Source organism: Eretmochelys imbricata, chromosome 14 (genome assembly GCF_965152235.1).
Source record: "Eretmochelys imbricata isolate rEreImb1 chromosome 14, rEreImb1.hap1, whole genome shotgun sequence".
Taxonomy (NCBI): Eukaryota; Metazoa; Chordata; order Testudines; family Cheloniidae; genus Eretmochelys; species Eretmochelys imbricata.
In genome coordinates, this window is record NC_135585.1 from 33,178,309 (window position 1) to 33,206,214 (window position 27,906).

General features: G+C 49.8%; 1 pseudogene; it reads left to right on the forward strand.

Annotated features, from left to right (window-relative positions):
* Positions 1 to 26,977, forward strand: LOC144274353 (E3 ubiquitin-protein ligase TRIM39-like; annotated as a pseudogene).
* The last annotated feature ends 929 nt before the right edge of the window (positions 26,978 to 27,906 follow it).

Here is a 27,906-nt window from a genome sequence, read left to right on the forward strand (position 1 = left end):
ATGGCCTCAGCAGCTCCCCTAAGGAACACATTAGAAGAAGCCACTTGCTCCATCTGCCTGGAGTATCTGACAGAGCTGGTGACCATAGAATGTGGACACAACTTCTGCCGAGTCTGCATCACCCAGTACAGTGAGCACGGGGAGCCTGAATCAGACACAAAGTTCCCCTGTCCCCAGTGACGAGCTCCCTTCCAGAAACAGAAACTCCGGCCCAACACACAGCTGGCTGATATTGTAGAGAACATCAAAAAACTGAGGTTACAGCCATGGAAAGAGCAGAAGAAAAATCTGTGTGAGAGACACCAGGAGAAGCTCCATCTCTTCTGTGAGGAGGACTGAGAAGCCAACTGTGTGGTTTGCAGAGAGTCCCGGGCTCACCGAGCTCATGCAGTGCTCCCCATACAGGAGGCTGCCCTGGATTACAAGGTAGGAATCACTGCTGCTCTTGTGGAAGGAACCCCATAAAGGCCCCATTATATTTCTCCCCAGAGCCAGCTGGTGGGGTCTGAGTGGAAATATAATCTTCCTTCACTGAAACACTCACATGGCTTAAGGGAGGTGGATCCATGGATCCAGGCACTACCAGGTTGGATAGTGAAGGGTCCAGCTGCCAGCTGTGCAGAGAAGAGTGTAGTCGGCCACCTCTGTCTCTCTGCCAGGCAGGGCATCCAGTGCGAGGTGACCGCAGCTACCATAGGGCACCGGAGTGGAGCATTTCAGGGCTTCTGCCCTTCCCACTTCAGTGTGCAGGTGAGGCCCGAGAGGTTGGCTCAGACTGTGAGGTTGGGGTTTATTTGCCCCTTTGCAGTATCAGGAAGGAGGCACCTTGGATTCTCCATTTCACAGGAGTTTCCTGTGGATGCCCAGGCTCAACCCACTGCAGCTTTATCCAGCACAGGTGGAGTGTGTGTGCTGTGGGGCTCTGTGAAAAGGGCTCTTTGAGGAGGGGCCCAAAGGAAGGGACGTGGAGCTTTTGGGAGCAGGCAAGGGAGGGGTTTCAGTGTGGGACGTGGGGAGCTGCCTTGAGATGAGTGACATCCCCCAAACAAGGGACACCTGAGAAATGAGGCAGGGGAAGGAGCACAGAGAAGGGGCCAGATCCTGGGCCCCAGATGTCTCCTTGGTGCTGCTCCACAAACACACAGATCCACCCCCTCTCGAGTCCTTTCCTGCCCTGGTGAGTGCAAGAGGCTTCTTGGCAGGGGCTGGGCTCAGTGTCCAGAAACTTCAGCTTAACTCCTGCATTCCTGAGACAGCTCTGAGTGCGGCAGCTGAGTGGAGAAGAGTCTCTCCCAGGATCAGCGTCTCAGCCAGATGATGGCCCAGGCCCTGCAGTGCTGACCCTGCTGCCTCCACCCAGGGCTTTGTTAGTGAAATGTGCGTTTCACACAGGGCAGGACTGAGGCCACCCAGGGCCCAGGCTCCACACCCTGGCACTGGGCCCTGCTGTGACCCTGCCCCATTGGCAGTGACTGTGGAAGGGGGCACCCACCCAGGGCTGTCTGCTGGGGGTTGGGGCCTGCAAACCTCTTTGGACAGACAGGTTGAATGTCTGGAGTTCTCCCTCCCACTGGGAAGACAAGGGTCAGAGGATCCCTTCTCCCTACAGGACCAATGGGAGAGATCCCTTCCCCCCACTCCATCAGCCAGGGTATCTCTGATGGGAAGGGGGGCAGGACATCTGAGCTGCTTCTCTCTTGCCAGACACAGAGCCCCCTGCTTGGGGTGGGGATTGGCAGGGCGCCCAGATCAATGAGGCGTTGCATCAATTCCGCACAGAGATGAATGGGGCAGTCCCCTCTCAGGGTGCTTGGTTCAGGCTCTCTGCAGACTCAGGCAGGTATCACTGTATCTGTCACACTCGGGGCATGTTTTCAATATTTTCTTTGTAATGTTGAGGATTTGAAACATCCTGTTTTTAATGGAAACCAAGAACCTGATGTAATCACATGACTCCAGTAGCTATGGCCTAGCCATGGGCCTATAGGACTTCTGCTTCATCCAGCCCTGCCTTCTACAGTCTCCACTCATTGGATATGCAGATTAATGGCTGTTTATCACACAGGGTGCCCCTGCAGGTGAAACTCCAGGGAGCCCTGGGTCCTCTGAGGAAGCAGTTAGAGGAGTGCCTGGCATTGGCGTCCAAAGAGGAGAAGAAAACCACAGAGTGGCAGGTGGGTGTCTGGGTTTATCCTTCCCAGAGCCTTTCCCCCTGCCGCATTCCCAGGAATCAGGGAAGGGGCTTGACAAAGGCTTGACAAAGCCCTGGCTGGGATGATTTAATTGGGGATTGGTCCTGCTTTGAGCAGGGGGTTGGACTAGATGACCTCCTGAGGTCCCTTCCAACCCTGATATTCTATGATATGATTCTATGAATGCAGGGCTGTAGAGCTGCAGGCTGCAGTTCTGACTGTTTGCCTGGGGGTGGTGCCATGGTGCCAGGAACAGGAAACATTTCTGGTGGGGATCCCAGTGCAGCAGTCCTGGGCAGAAGGGCAGTTCCTGGTCTGTGGGCAGTGGCACAGACTCACCCCAGGGCTCTCTGGAGGCAGGAGGGAGATGGGTCACATTTATAGCAGTGGGTGCAATGTTTGCATGTGATCCCATTGCCCCATTGCACCCAGGTGAAGCCAATTGGAGTCGGCAGCAACAAGGATCAGGTTCAATACCTAGAGGTTCCTCTTAAGAATACAAAACAGACCTGGATTGACACCCCACTCCCAGTAATCTGGGAAAATTAAACACCACCCCCAGTGCTCCTTGGAGGCAACCCTTCCCCTCTCACAAGCACTGAGTCTGGGTATGGCAAAGAAAACTTTTAATAAAAAGAGGAAAGGAATCCAACATTAATTTGGAAAAACACCACAACTACAATGCAAAAGCATGTGACAAAGAGCAAAACACTCATCCCAGAGTGCATTGGGCAGTGTCCTTTGCCTCAGTTTCTCACCTTGTGGTGTGAAAGTCTGACAAACAAATGTTCCTTTAACATGTCACTGCCCCTCCCTCCACTGCACCCCGCTCACAGCTGCTGTTTTTGGTCAGTGAAGATCCAGAGTCCAGAGGTGTGGTCACATGTGTTCACCTCCCACCCTGCAGGGAGGAAGAAGTCCATTAACCAATGCCTCAGTCGCTGATGCCACTGTGGCAACTGCTTCACAGTTGTTGTTGTTCACTCCGCATCATTGGCCACTGTACCACTGCTGTTGGCCCCTGCTTCTCTACTGCAACCTTTGCAATACTACATCTGGAAATCCCACTTCTTAACCCAGCTCTCAGTGATGTCAGCAGTTAGTGGAACCTCACTGCTAATGCAGGCTAGGTAGTATCTTTCACTGAAACACTGCTCCATAGCCAGTCTAAGTCTTAACACTTAGATCTGATTAAATATCAGGGATTTCATTTCTAGGGATCACTTAACAAAACAAAAGATTTTCAACTGAGTATAATGATCTCTATCTTTAAACAGTGCAGAGAAGAAGTAATAAATAGATCTTAGGACCCAGAGGCAGATCCCACACAGAAACACCTGTCCCCACCCTTTCTTCTTTTCATAGGTGTAGTTCGACTTCTATATGGGGGGGGGAGGGGAGCTGCTCCAGTCAGACCAATGGAACCACATGGGCAGGGGATGGGGGCAAATTTCATGCCTGCCTACAGGGTGTCCTTTCAGACGGGGGGAGGAGGGAATGGCAACTTTAACCATTATTCCAGAGGCTACTTAGGCAACTGAAAATTCTAGGGGTTATTTTGCAGATAATAACTTAGAAATAATCTGACAGGACCATTGTATCTGATTCCTATATCAAGAAAGAAAATTAAGTAAATATTAGACCAACTCAGCTCTAATACTGACATGTTCTGACATCTTGTGGTAAGTCACTTAAGGGACACTGGTGAGATTTAAAAGTGTGAGCTATATTGTTACTCAGATACGCTTACTGAAGTCAGAAGGGACAATCGTGATCATCTAGTCTGACCTCCTGCATCTTGCAGGCCACAGAACCTAACCCACCCACTCCTGTAATAGACCCCTAACCACTGATGGAGTTACTGAAGGCCTCAAATCATGATTTAAAGACTTCAAGTTCAGAGAATTTACCATTTATACTAGTTTAAATCTACAAGTGACCCATGCTCATGCTGCATGAGAAAGTGAAAAACTCCCACAGTCTCTGCCAATCTAACCTGGGGGAAACTTCCTTCCTGCCCCCAAATATGATGATCAGTTAAACCCAGAGCATGTGGGCAAGACCCACCAGGAAGATACCTGGGAAAGAATTCTCTGTAGTAACTCAGAACCCTCCCCATCTAGTGTCCCGTCTCCAGCCATTGGGGATTTTTGCTACAGGCAGTCACCAACAGGCCACACGCCACTGAGGCAGTCCTGTCATATCACCCCCTCTATAAACTTATCAGGCTCAGTCTTGAAGCCAGTTAGATATTTGTCCCCACTGCTCACCTTTGGAAGCTGCTCCAGAACTTCACTCCTCTGACGGTTAGAAATCTTGGCCTAATTTCAAGCCTAAATTTCTTGATGGCCAGTTTATATTCATTTGTTCTGGGGTCCACATTGGTGCTTAACTTAAATACCTCCTCTCCCTCCCTGGTATTTGTCCCTCTGATGTATTTATAGAGAGCAATCATAGCTCCCCTCAGCCTTCTTTGGTTAGACTAAAAAAGGCAAGCTCCTTGAGTCTCCTCTCATAAGGTAGTTTTTTCATTTCTGAGATCATCCCAGTAGCCCTTCTCTGCACCTATTCCAGTTTGAATTCATCTTTCTTGAACATGGGAGACCAAAATTGCTCACAGTACTTCAGATGATGTCTCATAGATTCATAGATTCATAGATATTTAGGTCAGAAGGGACCATTATGATCATCTAGTCTGACCTCCTGCACAACGCAGGCCACAGAATTTCACCCACCACTCCTACAAAAAAACCTCACACCTGTATCTGTGCTATTGAAGTCCTCAAATTGTAGTTTAAAGACCTCAAGGAGCAGAGAATCCTCCAGCAAGTGACCCGTGCCCCATGCTACAGAGGAAGGCGAAAAACCTCCAGGGCCTCTTCCAATCTGCCCTGGAGGAAAATTCCTTCCCGACCCCAAATATGGCGATCAGCTAAACCCTGAGCATATGGGCAAGATTCATCAGCCAGATACTACAGAAAATTCTTTCCCAGGTAACTTGGATCTTACCCCATCTAAAACCCATCACAGGCCATTGGGCCTATTTACCGTGAATATTTAATTACCAAAACCATGTTATCCCATCATACCATCTCCTCCATAAACTTATCGAGTTTAATCTTAAAGCAAGATAGATCTTTTGCCCCCACTACTTCCCTCGGAAGGCTATTCCAAAACTTCACTCCTCTGATGGTTAGAAACCTTCGTCTAATTTCTAATCTAAATTTCCTAGTGGCCAGTTTATATCCATTTGTTCTTGTGTCCACATTGGATACTCAGTTTAAATAATTCCTCTCCCTCTCTGGTATTTATCCCTCTGATATATTTATAGAGGGCAATCATATCTCCCCTCAGCCTTCTTTTAGTTAGGCTAAACAAGCCAAGCTCCCTGAGTCTCCTTTCATAAGACAAGTTTTCCATTCCTCGGATCATCCTAGTAGCCCTTCTCTGTACCTGTTCCAGTTTGAATTCATCCTTCTTAAACATGGGAGACCAGAACTGCACACAGTACTCCAGGTGAGGTCTCACCAGTGCCTTATATAACGGTACTAAAACCTCCTTATCCCTACTGGAAATACCTCTCCTGATGCATCCCAAGACGACATTAGCTTTTTTCACAGCCATATCACATTGGCAGCTCATAGTCATCCTATGATCAACCAATACTCCAAGGTCCTTTTCCTCCTCTGTTACTTCTAGTTGATGCATCCCTAGCTTATAACTAAAATTCTTGTTATTAATCCCTAAATGCATGACCTTACACTTCTCACTATTAAATTTCATCCTATTCCTATTACTCCAGTTTACAAGGTCATCCAGATCCTCCTGTAGGGTATCCCTGTCCTTCTCTAAATTAGCAATACCTCCCAGCTTTGTATCATCTGCAAACTTTAGTAGCACACTCCCACTTTTTGTGCCCAGGTCAGTAATAAAAAGATTAAATAAGATTGGTCCCAAAACCGATCCCTGAGGAACTCCACTGGTAACCTCCCTCCAACTTGACAGTTCACCTTTCAGTAGGACCCGTTGTAGTCTCCCCTTTAACCAATTCCCTATCCACCTTTCAATATTCCTATTGATGCCCATCTTATCCAATTTAACTAATAATTCCCCATGTGGCACCGTATCAAACGCCTTACTAAAATCTAAGTAAATTAGATCCACTGCGTTTCCTTTATCTAAAAAATCTGTTACTTTCTCAAAGAAGGAGATCAGGTTGGTTTGGCACGATCTACCTTTTGTAAAACCATGTTGTATTTTGTCCCATTTACCATTGACTTCAATGTCCTTAACTACCTTCTCCTTCAAAATTTTTTCCAAGACCTTGCATACTACAGATGTCAAACTAACAGGCCTATAATTACTTGGATCACTTTTTTTCCCTTTCTTAAAAATAGGAACTATGTTAGCAATCCTCCAATCATACGGTACAACCCCTGAGTTTACAGATTCATTAAAAATTCTTGCTAATGGGCTTGCAATTTCTTGTGCCAATTCTTTTAATATTCTTGGATGAAGATTATCTGGGCCCCCCGATTTAGTCCCATTAAGCTGTTTGAGTTTCGCTTCTACCTCAGATATGGTGATGTCTACCTCCATATCCTCATTCCCATTTATCATGCTACCATTATCCCTAAGATCCTCTTTAGTCTTATTAAAGACTGAGGCAAAGTATTTGTTTAGATATTGGGCCATGCCTAGATTATCCTTGACCTCCACTCCATCCTCAGTTTTTAGCGGTCCCACTTCTTCTTTCTTTGTTTTCTTCCTATTTATATGACTATAGAACCTTTTACTATTGGTTTTAATTCCCTTTGCAAGGTCCAACTCTACTTGACTTTTAGCCTGTCTCACTTTATCCCTACATATTCTGACCTCAATAAGGTAGCTTGCCTTACTGATCCCTCCCTTCTTCCACTCCCTATATGCTTTCTGCTTTTTCTTAATTACCTCTCTAAGATGCTTGCTCATCCAGCTTGGTCTACAACTCCTGCCTATGAATTTTTTCCCCTTTCTTGGGATGCAGGCTTCCGATAGCTTCTGCAGCTTTAATTTAAAATAATCCCAGGCCTCCTCTACCTTTAAACCCATAAATTCTTCAGTCCAATCCACTTCCCTAACTAATTTCCTTAATTTTTGAAAGTCAGCCCTTTTGAAATCAAAAACCTTAGTTGCAGATTTATTTTTGTTAATCCTTCCATTCAGTTTGAACTGAATTAGCTCATGATCACTTGAGCCAAGATTATCCCCTACAACCATTTCCTCTATGAGGTCCTCATTACTCACCAAGACCAAATCTAAAATAGCATCCCCTCTAGTCGGTTCGGCAACTACTTGCTGAAGGAATCCATCAGCTATCGCATCTAGGAAAATCTGAGCCCTATTATTATTACTAGCACTCGTCCTCCAGTCTATATCTGGGAAGTTAAAGTCTCCCATGATCACACAGTTTCCATTAGTATTTACTTTATTAAAAACATTAAAAAGGGCTCTATCCATATCCAAATTAGATCCCGGCGGTCTATAGCACACCCCAAGCACTATCCCAGGGGAGGCTCTAATAGTTTTCTTCCCCAATTTAATTTTTGCCCAGACAGACTCAGTCATATCCATTTCATCGCTTCTTATTTCTTTACATTCTATCTCATCATTGATATACAGTGCTACTCCACCACCTTTACCTTTATTTCGGTCTTTCCTAAACAGCACATACCCTTCAATACCTGTAGCCCAGTCATGACTACTATTCCACCAGGTCTCTGTTATACCTATAATATCTGGTTTCACTTCCTGCACCAGTAACTCTAGTTCCTCCATTTTGTTACCTAGGCTCCTTGCATTAGTGTACAAACATCTTAATTTTTGCTGTTTAGCCTCACTCACATTCTGTACCCTATTAGGCACGGTTATTTTACTACCAGTATAACCTATTAGACTTGTATCTACACTGCCCTTCCTCCTACCTACAGCTGTATCCACTCTTACTTCATTTTCTTTCCACTCTATGCTTAATTCTGGCGTGGAGATTACCTGGACATCTCCCAACCATCTCCCCCAAATTCCTAGTTTAAAGCTCTCTTAATCAGTTGTGCCAGCCTCCATCCTAGAAGTCTATTTCCTTCCCTACTCAGATGAAGTCCATCCCGAGAGAACTGTCCTCTATCCATGAATGCCTCCCAATGGCCATACATCCCAAAGCCCTCCTTATAGCACCACTGCCTAAGCCATCTATTGATAGTCATAATCTTGTCACACCTTTGTTGCCCTTCTCTAGGAACAGGCAGAATCCCACTAAAGATCACCTGAGCCTCAATTTCCTTAAGCGTCCTCCCCAGCCTAGCATAGTCTCCCTTAATACTATCCAGCGAGAATCTAGCCGTATCATTTGTTCCCACATGAAGGATAATTAGGGGATTCTTTCCCGCTCCCTTTAGAATCCTTTTCAACCTCAGGTCTACATCCCGTATCTTAGCACCCGGAAGACAGCACACCCTCCTATTTTCTGGATCAGCTCTGGTTACAGGCCTATCTATTCTTCTCAGTAAAGAGTCCCCAATCACATAGACCTGCCTTTTCCTAGTGACTGTACTATTCTCCAGTCTATCCCCTGTTCCCTCTGGCTGCAAGTTCTTTCCATTCCCATTCTCCCTTGTAATCCTTTTTAACCCATCCTGTATCCTCCTGGGGCTCATATTTGGTGTAATCTCCATTAACTCTTCCCCTTTTCCTATAGGACTAACCTCTCTTCTCTTCTTCCTTGCCCTGTCACCTTCAGTGACTACCTGCTGAGCCCCTTCCTCATTTTCCAACTCTGCAAACCTATTCTTAAGCTCTATTTCTCCTTCACTAGCCCGTCTTTTCCTCTGCCTAGTTCTTTTAGTCACATGCTTCCACTGACCACTTTCCTCACCCAGTCTCCCCTCAGAATTCCCTAGTCCTGCTTCCATCTGCAAGTCTGAGCTTTTCCCTTCAGATACCTCATGTCTTTGCTCCATAATCTGCTCAAACCCCTTCCTAAACTCTACCAGACTTTCCACCTGCATCTCCAAACCTCGGATCTTTTCCTCCATCAGCTCTATCAGACGGCACTTCATGCAGACAAAACTCTTACCAGGTGCCCCCTCCAGGATCATGTACATACCACAGCTTCCACATCCAGTCATCTTCATTGTGTCTTCTGCTACATAGGTCACTCCCACTGCCACCTCTGTATCTGTCATATCCTTCCCACCTAAATCCTGTTACTCTGGGAAACACAAACCACACCAAAACACCACCACCCACAGCAAAACCAAACCCAACACAAGCACCGCAAGACAAACTCCCCTTTCAAACTCCCACTCAAACTCCCCTGTTTACAGCTCTGTTTGCTGGCTCCTGCGCCGCTGCAGCTGTCTGTGCCGCTGCCTGACTGGCTGCTACCTTTATAGGACCCCTAGTCAGTGAAGCCCCGCCCCCTAATCAGGGCTCAGCTTCTCTCCCAGCACAAAGCCCCTACAAACCTCTACACATACAAATACTACCAATACAAAACCAAGCACACACAAATACCTTCTCCTCCAACAGAACTCCCACTCAAACTCCCCTGTTTACAGCTCTGTTTGCTAGCTCCTGTGCCGCTGCAGCTGTCTGTGCCGCTGCCTGACTGGCTGCTACCTTTATAGGACCCCTAGTCAGTGAAGCCCCGCCCCCTAATCAGGGCTCAGCTTCTCTCCCAGCACAAAGCCCCTACAAACCTCTACACATACAAATACTACCAATACAAAACCAAGCACACACAAATACCTTCTCCTCCAACAGAACTCCCACTCAAACTCCCCTGTTTACAGCTCTGTTTGCTAGCTCCTGTGCCGCTGCAGCTGTCTGTGCCGCTGCCTGACTGGCTGCTACCTTTATAGGACCCCTAGTCAGTGAAGCCCCGCCCCCTAATCAGGGCTCAGCTTCTCTCCCAGCACAAAGCCCCTACAAACCTCTACACATACAAATACTACCAATACAAAACCAAGCACACACAAATACCTTCTCCTCCAACAGAACTCCCACTCAAACTCCCCTGTTTACAGCTCTGTTTGCTAGCTCCTGTGCCGCTGCAGCTGTCTGTGCCGCTGCCTGACTGGCTGCTACCTTTATAGGACCCCTAGTCAGTGAAGCCCCGCCCCCTAATCAGGGCTCAGCTTCTCTCCCAGCACAAAGCCCCTACAAACCTCTACACATACAAATACTACCAATACAAAACCAAGCACACACAAATACCTTCTCCTCCAACAGAACTCCCACTCAAACTCCCCTGTTTACAGCTCTGTTTGCTAGCTCCTGTGCCGCTGCAGCTGTCTGTGCCGCTGCCTGACTGGCTGCTACCTTTATAGGACCCCTAGTCAGTGAAGCCCCGCCCCCTAATCAGGGCTCAGCTTCTCTCCCAGCACAAAGCCCCTACAAACCTCTACACATACAAATACTACCAATACAAAACCAAGCACACACAAATACCTTCTCCTCCAACAGAACTCCCACTCAAACTCCCCTGTTTACAGCTCTGTTTGCTAGCTCCTGTGCCGCTGCAGCTGTCTGTGCCGCTGCCTGACTGGCTGCTACCTTTATAGGACCCCTAGTCAGTGAAGCCCCGCCCCCTAATCAGGGCTCAGCTTCTCTCCCAGCACAAAGCCCCTACAAACCTCTACACATACAAATACTACCAATACAAAACCAAGCACACACAAATACCTTCTCCTCCAACAGAACTCCCACTCAAACTCCCCTGTTTACAGCTCTGTTTGCTAGCTCCTGTGCCGCTGCAGCTGTCTGTGCCGCTGCCTGACTGGCTGCTACCTTTATAGGACCCCTAGTCAGTGAAGCCCCGCCCCCTAATCAGGGCTCAGCTTCTCTCCCAGCACAAAGCCCCTACAAACCTCTACACATACAAATACTACCAATACAAAACCAAGCACACACAAATACCTTCTCCTCCAACAGAACTCCCACTCAAACTCCCCTGTTTACAGCTCTGTTTGCTAGCTCCTGTGCCGCTGCAGCTGTCTGTGCCGCTGCCTGACTGGCTGCTACCTTTATAGGACCCCTAGTCAGTGAAGCCCCGCCCCCTAATCAGGGCTCAGCTTCTCTCCCAGCACAAAGCCCCTACAAACCTCTACACATACAAATACTACCAATACAAAACCAAGCACACACAAATACCTTCTCCTCCAACAGAACTCCCACTCAAACTCCCCTGTTTACAGCTCTGTTTGCTAGCTCCTGTGCCGCTGCAGCTGTCTGTGCCGCTGCCTGACTGGCTGCTACCTTTATAGGACCCCTAGTCAGTGAAGCCCCGCCCCCTAATCAGGGCTCAGCTTCTCTCCCAGCACAAAGCCCCTACAAACCTCTACACATACAAATACTACCAATACAAAACCAAGCACACACAAATACCTTCTCCTCCAACAGAACTCCCACTCAAACTCCCCTGTTTACAGCTCTGTTTGCTAGCTCCTGTGCCGCTGCAGCTGTCTGTCTCACCAGGGCCTTGTACAGATGTAAGCAGTGTCAGGGTGGAGCTCACCCTGACATCTGGTGGTGAGCTGTGGCAAGTTGTGGAAAAGAACTTCAGGGGCCAATCTCATTTGCATAGGCACACCCACCCCGCGTAGAATGAGGCCATAGCTGCCCAAATGGTCACTTTGGCTGCTGTGGGATCCCCAGTGTCTCTGTTATTGGGGCAGGAAGAATAAATTGTTATTACCCTGATTATGGGAACTGTGCTTGGAACTGTACTTGGCCTTTTGTTATGATGGAGGGACTCACCATCAACTAAGTAGCACTCGCTAGGCAAGGGTCAAGGGTTCCAAAACTCTGTGAATTGAGAGAGGTTGGGGATGAGTATTAATACTTGGTGGTATGGGTCCCTTGGTGAGGGCCTTACATGCTAGTTGCACTTCCTCCTCTCTCCACTGTAGAATGTCAGAGCTATTTTTGATTTCATTAGGAGTCTAGTTACATGCTGCTGAGCTCACTTTGGGCTAACAGTGCACCAACACTGAGGCTCCTCTACTACAAGCTGAATTCACCAAAGAGCTGAACTGACTAAGAGTTGAAATCACTAAGCGTTGTGTTAAGTAGTGGGGGAGCCTGAAGATCTATTGTGGAGAAGTTTGCGGGATGGCTGGAGTGCCTTGTGGACAGGCTGGTGGAGCAGTTCATGGGACGGCGGGGGCTGCTGGTGGGACATGGAGTGGGGCAGTTCGTGGGATGGCGGGAGCTGCTGGTGGGCTGCGGAGCAGAGCTGAGCGAAGAAGTTCGTGGGGCGGCTGGTGGAGCAGAGCGGAGCGGAGGCCTATGGAGCTGTGGGGTGGTCAGCTTCAGATCATGTAAGCTGCCTTTTCCCCCACCCCCATCTCCACCCAGGTTGGGAGGTAAAGCTCTGCAGATAAACTTTTGAACTCTGGGGCTGCCCTGACCAGGGACAGAGACTTTTGGGTCATTGGACTTTTGGGACTTTGGGTGATTTGGGGGGTTGCTGGACTCAAGAACCAAAGGGAAAGGGCATGACCCAATTTGCTTGGGGTGGGTTTTTTTGCTCATGGGTTGTGTTATGAATCCTGTTGGTGGTGTTTCCCCAACATAATGCCACATTGTTTCTCTCTGTTATTAAAAGGCTTTTTGCTACACTCAGACTAGGTGCTTGCGAGAGGGGAAGTATTGCCTCTGGGAGGTGCCCAACGGGGGTGGTATATATTTGTCCCAGGTCACTGGGTGGGGGCTCGAGCCAGTTTGCTTTGTGTTATTGGAATGGATCCCCTAGATATTGAACCTGGCCCTTGCTGCTGCCAACTCTGACGGGCAGAAGGGTTACATAAAGATACTAATATTTCCCTGTCTCTACTGGAAATACCTCACCTGATGCTCCCCAGCACTGCGTTAGCCTTTTTCACGCCTGCATCATAGTCATCCTGTGATCAATCAATACACCCAGGTCTTTCTCCTCCTCTGTCACTTTCAACTGATTAGTCCCGAGCTTATAGCAAAACTTTTTGCTGTTAGTCCCTAAATGCATGACCTTGCACTTTATACTATTAAATTCCATCCCATTTCCATTACTCCAGTTTACAAGGTCATCCAGATCTTCTTGTGTGATATTCACGTCTTCCTCCATATTGGCAATACCTCCCAACTTTGTGTCATCTGCAAATTTTATTAGCACACTCCCACTTTTTGTGCCAGTAATAAAAATCTTAAATAAGATTGGTCACAGGACTGATACCTGAGGAACTCCACTAGTTAGCTCCCTCCAACGTGACAGTTCACCTTTCAGTATGACCTGTTGCAGTCTCCCCTTTATCCACCTTTTAGTTCTCATATTAATCCCCATCTTCTCCAGTTTAACTAATAATTTATCATATGGAACTGTATCAGATGCCTTACTGACATCCAGGTAGATTAGATCTACTGCATTTCTTTTGTCTAAAAAATCAGTTATTTTCTCAAAGAAAGATATTAGTAACTTTGTTACTAGCACTTGAATACAAAAATTGAAACAATTGTAGAAAAAATCTACAATTACTTTCTATCATTTAGGTTACTTACTTCTTGCAATTCGCCAAGCTTGTAATAGATCATTTAACTTTAGGAAACAATCTTAAAAGCCCTTTCTTATCTGAGGAATCCGGTGGCTGATATATGCCATCATGTGCCAGCAATGCCCCTCTGCCATGTACATTGGCCAAACTGGACAGTCTCTACGTAAAAGAATAAATGGACACAAATCAGACATCAGGAATGGTAACATACAAAAGCCAGTAGGAGAACACTTCAATCTCCCTGGACATTCTATAACAGATTTAAAAGATTTCCCCCCCCAGCTCCTCACTAGATGTCAGGGGAAAGCTCATTCACACCCTGCTTACACATGTACATCACACTGAGGTCTGGTCTATGCTACCGAGTTAGGTCAACACAAGGCAGCTTATGTCAACTGAAATATGGAAGTGACTAACTTATATTCAGCTCCCACCAATGTAGCTGCCCGTCTATGCCAACTTAATAACTTCACCTCCACCAGTGGTTTAGAGTCCAGGTCAATGTAGTTAGGTAGATGCAAAGTCAATATAGACACTGCTTTGCCTACGTCAACTATTCCTGGCTTTCAGGAGCCATCCCATAATGCACCACGGTGATAGTACAATCAATACAAGCACTTCTGGTGAGGACATGTAGCACCAACACAATGAGCAAAATGTGGACACACAAAAGCAATGTAATTACTGTGGTGGGTGTATGCCAACATAACTTAGGTTAACATAATTTTGTAGTGCAGAAATGGCCTGAGTAACTGCAGACACAAACAGCTCTCTGGAATGCAGATCCCTGGGGCACTCTCTGCAGAGGCACAAGCAGGGCAAAGGGCTCAAGCTGGCCTGTGGATGTTTTTCCCCAAGCAAGCAGAGCTGGGCAACCCTGGGATTCGCTCAGCCGGTCAGACAGAGTCAGGCCTTGTCCTCTACCAGCCTTTGCTGCCCTTGTGGGGCCACTTGACTCATTAATCCTCAGCTGGTGCCTCCTACAACTATGACTACAGGGCTGAGCGCAGCCAGCCAGCTTCCCAACATTCACACACCGGACACCAGTCGGTTTCATTTGCATATATTTGCATTAATTTTCATACATATATTTCCCATTTATCCCACTCACACTCACTTCTGCATTTGTTTCATACACCCAACCCGCACTCATTCCACACTCACTGTCACTGCACCCTGACCTCCGCACCTACCTACAGTTACTGCACACACTGTGCCCAGACACAGCTCACACTGCACCCACCCCAATTCATCCTGCATCCACACACCAACTGCTTTGTAAACACACACGCACACACACAATCAGGCCTGTCTAGAAAAATTTGGGGCCCAGGTATATCATATTTGCAGGGGCCACACCCCTTCTTTTTCACCCCCATTTCATTCTAATTATCAACAGTTTGGGGCTGAGCTGGGCCTGAGCTGGGGCCAAAGTACAATTATGGCACCTTCTCTCCCCCATCAGCCCTGCACACACTCCTCATGCACTGAACCATGCACCTGTAGCTGCCAGCTCTGTGGGTTTGCAGATCTTCTAACAGGTGGGCAGGGAACATCTTTAGTTTGTGGGAAAATCCCATCTGATTGTCTGCCTAATAGTGAAGGGCAGCCAATCAAAGCTACAACATTTACTGATTGACAGCCTGGTCCCTCAGCCTGTGTAGCAGATAGAGCTCCTGCTCCTTATATATGTAAAGGGCTGCCCCATTTTCTGCCTCCCATTACCCATGCACGACTGCCTCCATGTGCCACCCACTCCATGTACTGGTCCCTAGCCTGTCCATGTACCACTGTCTCCAATTGCTGAACCCATCCCCCCACACATACCACTGCCTCCATGTGCTGGCCCCTATCACCCCAGCCTTGTACCACTGACCTCTGTGTGCAAGTTACTCCCCTCCACTGGTCTGGCTCCCCACTGAATTCCCAGGTACAAGCTGCCCCTTACCATAAGGGTCTGCTGGGAGGTCACTGGTTTAAGGGAGTGGGCAGATGCTCCCACCCCAGGTTCAGTGGTCAGGTGGTCACCAAGAGGCTGCCCTTGCCTGCCTCCAATCTGTCGAGGGCGCCATGATCTTCAGGAGAGGGACACAGTCCTCTCATCCTGCCCCTCAGAGCCCCCACAGAGCACGGGAGGAATGGGGGGTGGTGATACGGGGCAGTGGTTGCGGTGTAACCGGTTTGTTTTCTCAGGCTCAGAAGGACATTTTTCAGTTCCTTCCCATAATGCATTACTCAAAAAAATCATGTGGTTTGTGATCCCTGCAGCCCATGACTAGCAGCCCTGTTCCCTGATCCATGAGGCAGACTCAGCACAGTGTGTGCCTATCTCTGGCTCCTGGGGTTTGTTCCTTCTCCATTTTTTACGAAAGGACGACGTGGAGAATTGGAGATGGTCAATCACACGTGAATTTAAGAAACTGCACCAGTTTCTGAGTGAGGAGGAGCAGCTGTTTCTGCGGAGCAGAGTGCCGCTTTGATCAATCTCATCACAGAGCTGGAGGAGAAGTGTCAGCAACCAGCCGTTGAGCTGTTGAAAGTGAGACTGTTAACAACCTCTCCATCCCTCCCTGCAGCATTAAACACTCTGGTCAGTGACTAGATCCCAGGAATTATTGACAAATCCTATTTCCAGTGCCTGGTCTGACAGTTTCCCGACACAAACAGAAGCCCAGGTATGAGGCCCTATCAGCACCGACACATGCAGTCTCTGTTACAGGGAAATGCAGACACAGCAGGGCCTTTGCCTGTCTAATGGGCGGAACAGAAGGAGCAAGAGGCTGACATGGTTCCTGCTTTGACTGCTGAAACCTGGCCCCATGTGGTGATGAGTAGGGACTCTGACCCATGGGGTGATGAGGGAGGGCCCAGAGGGGGAACCACGAGCCAAAGTGGACTCTCAAATTAATGAAATGAAAGGGCCGAGACTCTCATCACTGACCATTGATGCTGGGAGCCTCCATCTCTGAGTGCCAGCCTGAGACATCTGGGGCCTGATACAGTATTGGGAAGTGCTGAGCACCCACACGCCAGCTGAAGCAATGGGAGCTGCAGCTGCTCAGAGTGAGGATCTGTGCACTTAGGGTGACCAGACAACAAATGTGAAAAATCGGGACGGGGTGGGGGGTAATAGGAGCCTATGTAAGAAAAAGACCCAAAAATCGGGACTGTCCCTATAAAATCGGGTCATCTGGTCACCCTATGTGCACTGTCTCCTTAGATCTGTAGCAGGAAGCTGGACAGAGGAGTGTTAAGGATGACCCTGCTGTCTTTATTCTAACAACGCTCCTTGTTCAGAGCATTGCATTCTCCCAGTCTGTGCCATTGTCACATGACACTCAGCTCCTCTGAGAGTCAGAGCCAGGGAGATGGGGCACCTGAAATCAGTGATCACTGTTGAATGTCCTGCACAGAAGGGGCTGGCCCTGATGTGCTAAAAGTTGTGCATTAAATCTGATAGAGAATGGAAAGTCACTCAGTATTTTTGCACGTGGTGTTAACCCAGCTCCCTGTCTCTCTGTTTCCTCTCAGGATATGAAAAGTGCATTGATCAGGTCTGTTCCCATTTCCATTTCTCCTTCTATTCACTTGAGCGATGTGGGTGCAGAGCAGCCGAGTGATGATGAGACGTTTTCTTCACAGGAGTGAGAATGTGACACTCCAGCAACCAGGAGCTGTTTCTCCTGTTCTGAAGAACATGTATAAAGTTCACCTTGACATGAGGGAAATGCTGGAGAGATTCACTGGTAAGTGAGAGCTACTGGGATGGGTTTCCTTTACATGTGGCTGGGGAGGAGAATTGATTAGTGTTGTGCATGGGGACAAATGGAGAGGACCACATTGTGACTGGCAGCCTGGCATGGCAGCAGCCCTGAAGCCAAGGCCAGCCGAGCTCTCTGAGCTGGAGGAGGAGCAGGAGGTCTCTCTGCTCTGTTCTGCCCTGCTGCTAGGCTGTTAGGTCCCCCTTAACTGAAAGTTCTCTCTCCTTGCCTCAGGGGTTTTATAATAATGACTTTTAGCACTCAAGTATCTGTTTACACCTTCTCAGCTAGTTTCAGGTTTTTCAAGTTGCTCCTTCCTTTGTTCTGCTGTTCAGACAGTTTTGCTTTCTATATAGCTGTGGCTAGAGTTAAATCTCTCTTCAATTGTAGCTGTTGTGAAAGTTTTTTTATCTGTTAACCCAATAACCAGCCTGTCTGTGACATTTTCATGTTTTGCAGTTTCAAAATTACAGTTTTCAACCAATGCATGCAGAACTCTAATAAAACATTCAACATTTCCCGCGGTTCTTGAAACAAGCTCTTTCTTAAAGCATATTTCTCTTTGTGACGTGAGAAAGTCAAAGTATTTAAAGATATGCTTTGCCTACTTCCCCACAGTATAAATTAAAGAAGATATCTGTATATCTCCAGTTCCCTTGTGGAGCTCGTTTGCAATGAGAAATCTTGAAAAATACACTTCTACTCTGTCCACTGTGAAGATTTGTCAAAGCTCAAGTTCTCTGGGGCATTGAAAAGTGTCATGTTGATGAGATCCTTCAACCTTTGTTGCTTTTTTCCATCTCTCTGACACCCCTGTTGCTTTGTTCCTTCTGTTTCTGCTGTCCTCTTGTACTAATTTATTTCTGACACCATGTCATGCTTCTGTACCAAATATGGGCTGGCTACAGAACTTCCTTCTGATTCAGATACACTCCAGATGTCTTCAGTATAAGATCCTTTAATGCACTACAAGGTATAGCTGACAAAAGTTACACACAGGGCCACTTAGCAGCTGAACAATATAATACAATTTAGCATTCCATTACAATTGGTAGCCAGTATCAGGCAGCCTCACGGTCTCTCCAACAGCAGCCCCCAGGATACACTCACACATGCACCTTTTGGAGTCAAGGTCATCTTCCATTCAGACTAGCTCCTTGTTAGTGTCTCTAATTACTGCTGGACACATATTTTTTTCCTGTAGCCTACAGCAAAGGAGCTCTGGGAGCCCATTTCAGATCCTCTTCTACCCACATGACTGTGTGCAATTTTATCAGCTGGAGAATCACCTTTCTGCTCCTCTCCTGGGGGGTGGCGGGGGGAAGCATTTCCTTTAGGATGGATTTCTTTTTAGCCCAGCTGTGGTTGGGGCTTTGTGTTGCTTGTTCAGGCCTCTCGAGGGGAGAGGTCCCCTGTCTCTTCCCTTCTTATTTCGGCTTCCTCCTGTTTTTCTGTCATTGACATGGTGGCTTTTCCCTTCAGCAGGAGGAATCTCCACCTCAGACAGCTCATCTTCCATCCAACAGTCCAGTACCTCTACACCCACCACAGCATTGTTTTTGTCTCCAGCTGACTGGTATACTTCACTGCCCAGCTGATCCATTTTCTGGAGAAGCCACCTCTCCTCTCTCTGGCATAATTTCAGCTCTTTCCACAAGGCTGTCACCACAGCCTCTGCACTCTCCTACTTCATATTCATTTCAGAGTTGGGCTTCATTCCACACTTGATCATAAGCTGGTTCTGGGGCTTAGCCAGCTCCTTCTGCAACAAACACTGCTGTTTGCCGGTTGCCTTCCAGTGCTGAGACAGGCCAACTCCTGCTCTGCTGGATGGCTTGGGCTGAGATTCAGTCCCTTGGGGAGTGCATCTCCTCTTGCTCCTGCAAGGCCTCAGCCTTATCTTCAATTGCTGAGCTTCTTGGAAGCTAAAGTAGAATTTCTTCTACCAAACTCCTTTCTGAATGCCTTGACTTGTTTGCTATCCTTAGTCACAGCTAGGTGGCTTCTCTCCTGATCCGTGAGTAGCTCCTTCTGCCTGTCTTCCGATCACTGGACTTGCTCCTGTTGCTTGACCAGCTCCAGTAAAAAAAACACACCTGGGCCTGCAAATTACAGACCTGTTCCATAGCCCTGTCAGAACTCGTGTTGCACACATCTCTCAGGACAACCAGAATGCTTAAATCACATGTAGCTTTTCTTGCGGCTCCTGTGTCTCAGAGATCCTGCTGTGCACTCAAGCTGCTGGTTGGACGGTTTTCTAATGGAGTTCTTTCAGCCTGCTGGAGGAACCTACTCAAGCTCCATAAATTCCGATGTTTTGACTCTGAGTGCGAGATTAAGGCATCCCCAGTACGCAGAGGGATGTGTGAAATCTACGGCTGGCCTCACCCCCTGAAGCTTATACCCCAGGGCTTGCTTTCTTAGCTGTCCATTTTGCCCACTACTAGAAACTCTTACTGCCCCATAGTGACATCCCTTTGTCCAAAATCCAACATTCTCGTAGAGCAGCATCTTTTTATGTGCTCCCTTTCCCCACACTTGAAAGAAATTAACACTGGAGGGTCACTCTTCCTGGCCCAAAATGAGATTCCCACAGTCCTCTGCTTCAACTGTAGCCTGGGCCTGACATCCCCACGGAATAGTATCTTTAATAACCTGGAACTTCCCTGTTCTCTGAGTGTTCTAGAAACCTGGCTAGTCTCACCGTCCTTGTTCTTGGGGGGTAGCCCCATCTTGTATTCCCATCTTGCCCATGGTCACAGCATTAGACCAGTCCTATGCCTTCTTTTCTGTCATTGTCTGTGGTGGCCGACTCTTTCAAGTCACTGGATCTCCTTGATGCATCACTGTCTGTCGGGGCACTTCCAAAACTAGGAGTTGGAACTTCCATGGTTGTTGCTGGGCCTCCAAACACCAGCTTCAGAGAATGAATGTTCCACCACCATCATGGAAAAGGTCTGCACCAGGCTGCTCTGCCATCCCTCCTTGGTGGGATGGGATCTTGGATTTCACTCCTGATACCATGTTCTTATAAGATAGTGCCTTTCAGCACCCCCATCAGCTGGCTCAGGGTGTCCCTATAAGGGTGTCGCTGCCTAAGATAACTCTTTTTAGCACTCAAATTACTCAATGTAGTCTAAAAGGTCTGAGACAAAAGTCTCCTGCTGGGGTCCACTCTGAGTCCAAGTAAACCCCCAAATAAAAACTTTTCCTTCTCTCTGCTCCAGTCCCTGGCTCTCATTCAAACTCCTCACTCTCCTCAAGTCAGGAGTCCTCAGACCTCCTTCCCGGAGCTGGGCTTGGTTCCAACTCCCTCATGGAATCAGGAGCCCTCAACCCTTCTTCCCAGAACTGGGGTCAGGTCAGACTGTATCTTTATACCCTGCAGCCTCATCTGCAGCCAGGGGTACTGGAATGGGGGGGGGCCAAGGGGTGATCCCCCCACGTTTTACCACCTGTAAGGTTGAGAGATGAGGGGAGGGAGCAGAGAGGAGGGAGCAGAGAGTGGGGTCTTGGGGGAAGGGGTGGTGTGGGGGTGGTGCCTCAGGGGGCGGTGTGCAGTAAAGGCAGGCCTGCGTTTCAGCCATCTGTGGCACCCAACTTTTAGGGTGCTTCCACCACTCCTGCCTGCAGCCACTGTCTCTAGCCAGGAGCAACTCCCAAGGCTTCTGTCCTGCTGCTGCTACTGTGGCTGTCGTTGTGATCCCTGGAAGCTCCTCTCCCTTAGGGGAGCCCCTCTGTCCAGAAGCACCCAGGCCCCTTGGTCTGGTGAGCTCTCCTGGGAACCCCTTTCACCAGCAGCTTCCTCTCAAGAGGAACCCCTTCAGCAGAGCTCTAGGAGAGCTGCCAACCAGTCAAACAGGGATTTAGTTACTCCCAAGTGGGTCTGGGTTGGCTTGTTCTCCCTCACAGGCACCTGTCAAAGAGCCAGACCCCATGACACTCAGATTTTGCTCTGGGAGTGACTGAGCTTCACTCAGTTCAGGACAGTTCCTGACGCACATACAGTTAAACCAGATCATCCCCGTCCACATAGAGCTCAGAGAGTCACAGCAGGGTTTGCTCCAGGATCATTACATTGGTTTTCAAAGTGATTAAATTAATTCAGTGCACATTTCTCATATGGCCAGTCCCTGGGGCGCTCACAAGTGGAGCAGGCTCTGCAGGTACTCTGGCCACGTCACCCTGTTTGTCTGCAGCAGGGAAATCCAGCCTGTCCCACCCCTCACGCCCACACACACAAGCTCCCAGCAGCACAGTGATGTCACAGCCACTGTGTGGCTCAGACTGGACTAGAGCAATGCTGATTGCTGTAAGGCCCTGCACCGAGCCAGTCTGCACTGGGGTTGCTGGCATAACAGCCCCAGAAGTGCACAGAGCCCCCAGTGCTATCCCACACTGCTCCTGCCCTGTCAGTGACGGCTCTGACAGCTCAGGGCACTGGCTCTATCACCTGTCAAGCTGGCTTCACCCAGGCTGAGAGCAGCATGGCAGCTCCAAGGCCCCCTCTCCTCCTAGGGTGGGAAGGGGTGAGTACCAGCCCTGACCCCTCATCTCAGGGGCACATCTGGGTATTTGCCAGATGTGCAGAGCTCTTTGGGTGGAGACACTTTCATGTTGGCCCAGGAATCGGTTCTGGGAGGCCCCACTGCCCAGGAGGCTGAAGGCTCTCGCTTCTCTGCCCTGGGGGGTGAAGGGAGGAGCCCAGCGGCTGCTGTTCCCCATCCCAGGAATGGATTGAAGGAGACATGGACACAGATAATGTCCCCGCATGCTCTGTGAGGGGCAGACCAGGCTCTCACAGCAGGTGCAGCCTGTCACCATGGCAGGGCCAGGAGCAGAAATACTGTCAGAGCTCAGGGTCCTAGAAAAACCTCTTTCTGTCAGGGCTTGCGGAGCCTGTAAACTACGTGGGGAGTGTCTGTGCAGCCCCAGCCTGGAGCAGCTGTTTGAGGAGCACACGAGCCCTGAAGAGTAACTGGGCACCGTGTCAGTGCCATGGGCCAGAGATCTCCATGGAGGGGACTCACACACTCTGGTGGCAAAGCCGGTGTGTCTAGATTCCAGGGGAGGGCAAGGGCGGTTGTTATTATGGAGTCTGGTTGTGACTCCAGGGCTAAGGCTGGGAGGCGCTGTGACAGATTTCTGTTACCAATCTGCCTGAGGCATCAGGTGATCAGGCTGAGGCCACAGGATCGTTGGGAGGAAGATGACGGAGCACATAGAGTTTTAAAGCTTCATTGATAAAATAATAAAATAACAGCAGAAAGTGCTGGGCGGGGGGGGGGGGGGGGTTCCCCACATCACTCAGAGGAAGGAAGAAAGCATTAGTTCCCCAAACCCTAGCCCACTTTCATACTCACACCGAAGCCTGAGTGTAACGTAAGCAGAAGAGTGGGAGGGGTGGATGGGAGTTCTTATCCCGTGCACGGGTCGCCCAGGGTCTGCTGTTGATCTCCGATTTGCCTTAGCTCCTGGGAGGGTTTTAAGTCCTGGGGTCTCTTGGGGGCATCTTTTTCAGAGATTTTTGTTCCTGATACTCTGTGTAGCAGTCCAAACTGGCCTTCCGTGGCTTCTTCAGCTTTCCCAAAACACACCGGTTTCAAGGCTGTGAGACAGTTCTGTTTGTTCCTTGCTGGTCTTCGCCATCTTGCTCCTTTTCGTGGCCCCTGCATTTCTTTCAACAACTCTCCTTTCTCACAGCTGGTCAGGGGGGTTGAACTTCCCCCCTTCTATCTTAGCAGGTAACAGCTGGCCTTGGGCTGGAGTCAGCTTCTTATCTTCGGGTTTTGCTGGAACATCAAGTTAACCCGTTCTTTTCCTCTTTCCTCCCCCTTCCCGGCTTTTGCACCCTGCAAAGGAACCTTTCAGTCAGCATTTTTACCTTTAACTCTTCCCTACATTCTTTCCACTACCTACAAAAGCATTATCAGCATATGAGGCTAGCGTTTACTCAGGGCCCCCCCTGTGACAACGCTTGCCATGTTAACCCTGATCATCCCCCCTCTGCCTGTGACATTAAACAACTTCCCTCCTGCAATGTCTCTTTAGTGCTCTCCATCCTGGGAAGAAAGCTCTGGACTTTTCAGGCCATTCTGGCTGGGTCCACAGAGAAAATTGAGTGTTTGGCTTTGGGAAAAGTATCATGTTTAAACATGCCCATGGCAGCGAGTCTCAGAGCCGGGGTGACAGACATGGGCTCGTGGGGTTTGCACTTCTTCATTAAAAACAGCTGTGTAGGTGCTGTGTCTCAGGCAGTAGCCTGGGATTTGAAGGACCTCCCTGCTTCCTGGGCTTCAGAGCCCAAAATCCAGCCTGAACCCAAACATCTACATGGCTATTTTTAGTGCTGTAGCAGGAGCCACTCAATATGTTGACCTGGCTCAGAGACTCGTTGCCAGGGGCTTTGTAGACAAACCCAAAGGGTCTCCAGAGTTTAGTGGCTGAAAAATTATATTTCCAGTTGTTTGAAACTATTCCCAAATCCATGTGGAGTTTGCTGAATAGTTTAAATGAACAGAAAAAGGTGCCAATGCTCCCCTTCTAGCCTGTAACCCCGTGGCTGGGCCCTCATCTGCGAGCCCCCGGTTCAATCCCCCCATGTAATGTGGGGAAGGAATTGGAATGTGGGTCTCCCCCCTCAGGTGAGGGCTCGAACCACTGGGCTCTGGGGTGTCTGATGTGGGGCTTCCTCAATCTCTCCTGCTGAAGAGGTCCCCATGTGTGTAAATACAGCCTTAGGCACTGGGCCAGAGTGTCAGAGTGAAAATGGTTCTCCAGTCCAGTGGATTGGGACCTGCCTGGGAGTCTCAGAGTCCAGCTCCCCTGCTCCAATGCCCCTGTAATTACTGATCCATAACCCCAGTGATGGGAGGGGTTACAGCCCCTGGCACAGTGGTGTCTCAGCCATGTAGATGCCCCAATGCAAACCCCTAGTGCAGATGCTCTGTGAAGCTGTGAACTGGGACTGGCACCCAGTGCAGCTTATCCCAGATGGAGGGGACAGCAAGTTGGGAAATGCCCTCTCCCCTCCCCTCCCCACTGCCTCATTAGCAACAGTCCCTGTTCCCCCCAGTAACCACTTAAACCTCCAAGCATCCCCTACTGCCCATTCCTCCACTGCCCTGCCCCCTGCCAAGTGAGCTCAGCCCAGACACCCCGACTGTGTCCTGGGGGAGGGGCTGGGCCGGGTGATGGGAGGAGCTGGCTGTGGGCTTTTCCTGGTTGGAAGGTGGTGCCTGTGGAGCCAGCCGGCATGGAGAGTCCCAGCTGCGCCCTCTGGGGCAGGGCTGCCTGGCCAGTGTGTGTGGGGATGACACCGACCTGTTCCCAACGCTTCACTCAAAATGCACTGGTTAAGAGAAAACATAAAGCAGGTTTATAAACTACGGAAAGAAAGATTTTAAGTTATTATAAGTGATAGCAAACAGTGGCACCGTAGGGTTGGGAGTGTGAGAGGGGACTCCGAGCTGAGCCTGGGGCAGGGGTTTGGATCATGGGAGGGGGTTTGGGGTGCAGGTTCCGGGAGGGAGTTTGGGTGCAGGAGGGTGCTTATGGCTGGGGCAGGGTGGTGGGGTGTTGGTGGGGGCTCAGGATGTGGGCTCTGGGAGGGAGTTTGGGTATGGGAGGGCATTCTGACCTGGGGTAGAGAGGTTAGGTTGCGGGCTCTAGGAGGGAGTGCCTACTCCTTCCCTTGCCAGCCCCCACTATGTGCCTGTGGTATCCACCACTACCATCCTTCTCTTAATGGCTGCCAATTCTCTCGCTCCCTTGTTGCCCCCTGGGATCTCCCCCTTCCCTCCCACATCTCCCTCTTGGTGCCCACCCCTGCCCACTCTCCCCCATGCCCCTCTGATGCATGCCTTACCCCCTTTGTCCCCTGGTCATCTATGCCCCTTCCCTTGCGCCCCTCTAGTCCCCTGGCACATGCCCCTCTGTTCACCCCTTGTGTCTCCTGGTGCAACCCCCTTCCCTCTCCCGCCCTCTGTGTCCCACTGCCTGCCACTTCTCTTGCTCCCCTTTGGCCCCTGGTGCCCACCCCTCCCCTCTCTCCCCCTAGGCACCAGCCCCATCCCTTCACCCACCCTCTATCCCCTAGTGTCTGCCCCTACTCTTCTCCCTTAGCCACCTGGCACCAATTCCTCCCATCACCCCACTCTGTCCCCTTGATACCTGTCCCTCTTGACACCTGCCCCTCTCCTCACCCTGCTTTGCCCTCCAGTGACAAACCATGCCCTAGCCACCCCCTATGCCCTGGGTTCCTGCCTCACTCTGCCTCCCTGGTGCTTGCTCATTCTCTTCCCCCTCATGCTCCTAGCACCTACTTCACTCCTCATTCCCCACCCACTGGCACTTGTCTCTCTCCTTGACTTCCCTCTGTCCCCCTAGAGCCCACCCCTCTCCTCATTTCCCCTGCCTGTTAGAGCCCCTGCATTCCTTCACACATCTCTTCTCACCCCTTCCCTTGCTTCCCTGTGACTCTAGGGACTGTCCTCCCTGGTGCTCACCTTACAGTCCCCTGGAACCTGCCCTTCCCTTCACCCCCCTCCTCTGTCCTCCTGGTGCCTGCTCCTTCTCTTGCCCCCCAATGCCCTTGTGCCTGCCCCCCCTTTCTCCCCTCTGCCCCTCCCCTTGGCCCTTTCTTCTCCCAGCACCAGCCTGTCCCCTCCCCATCTCGCTGACCCCTCCCCTCCCACACCTCCATTGACGACTTCCCACCCCCACCCCTGTCCCTTCTCTCATTCCCCTCAAGTACTCTCATGGGCAAACAGAGTCCTGATGCCCCTTAATGGCAACAACCCGCAGGCACAGCGATTAATGGGGACACAGGTTGATTTCCCTTTGTTGCCAGTGACCAACCCCTGCCCCCAGCACTGACTCTGTGACTCTCTCCCCAGTGGACGTGACTCTGGATCCAGACACGGCTCATCCCAACCTTCTCCTGTCTGAGGATCGGAAACATGTGAGACACGGAGACACACAACAGGATCTACCAGACAATCCTGAGAGATTTGATTGTTGTCACTGTGTACTGGGTGCTGAGGGGTTCACGGGCGGGAGATGTTATTGGGAGGTGGAGGTGGGAGACATGACTGACTGGATGCTGGGGGTTTGTAGAGAATCTGTGAGCAGGAAGGGGTGGATCATACTCACAACTGAGAATGGATACTGGGCCATGTGGCTGTGGGATGGGGAATACAAGGTCCTCACCTCCCCCCGAACTTCCCTCCCCGTGAGCATCAGGCCCAGCCGAGTGGGGATTTTCCTCGACTATGAGGCGGGTGAGGTCTCATTTTACAATGTGACTGACAGGTCCCATCTCTTCACTTTCACTGGCACCTTCTCCGGGGCACTCCACCCTTATTTCTGTCCTGGTCTCAATGCTGGGGGTAAAAATGCTGCTTCCCTAATAATCTGCCCGGTCCCAGCTCAGGCTGTAGGGAATCTCTGTCCCTGACAGTGACACCCAGGGCAGAGACTGTCCCCTCCCGGTGCTGACCAGCCCCCAGGGCTGTTCCCATGAGGTATGTAATGATCTTGGGGTTCTTTAAAACACAAATTGGTGAATGAGGCAGGAATAAAACTTTTAATAATATAAACCAGTGAGCATCTGTGGTGAGCTGCTGTGCCCAGCTACCCTGTGTTCTCCACCCTGCATCCCGGCACCTCTCCAAATTCCTGTCCTCATCATACTAACCCTTTTGAGGGAGCCTGGCTAAATTATAATCTTGCACAAACTGTTCCCATTGGGGATGATCTAAAGGGCTCACCTGCGTTCCCCCAGCAGCTTCCCTTCTCATTTCCCAGCACCAGTCCTGTGAGCTGGAGAAGAAGAGAGGGGCAGAGAAGGGGTGGGGGAGCAGGCTGGAAGGGCAGATGGGGGTGCAGGGGCAGAGTGGGTGGAGGCTGTCAGGCTGTGGGGGGTGAAGATGCAGAGCGGAGTGCAGGCTGCTTGGCTTTAGGGGTGCAGGGGCAGAGGGGTACAGGGTGCTGGACTTTAAGAAGTGAGGAACATGCCTCTCACACTGCAAATGTTCCCAGTACAATTGTTTATAAGACGAGTGTGAAGAACAGTCAGAGAAATGCTCCCACCCGGCCCCCGTCTGAATACAGAGAGCCATGAGCTGAGGGGTTCCACATGTCTTGGAAAGGCACTGACCTGATTCAGCCATAGCCCAGAATACTGCTGAGCTGGGAGGACATGTCCATACATGGGACATTGGGAGGGGGTTGGCTGATTTAGGGGATGAAGTTGTGCCCCTGATTGGACAGCATCACTCTAGGGAGCACTTGGCAACTCAGCCCCCAATTACCTACAGTCCATCAGCGTGTGCTTGAGGCCCTTTGAACTGAATTCACTCCCTGTTACACACAGTGACCAGAGAG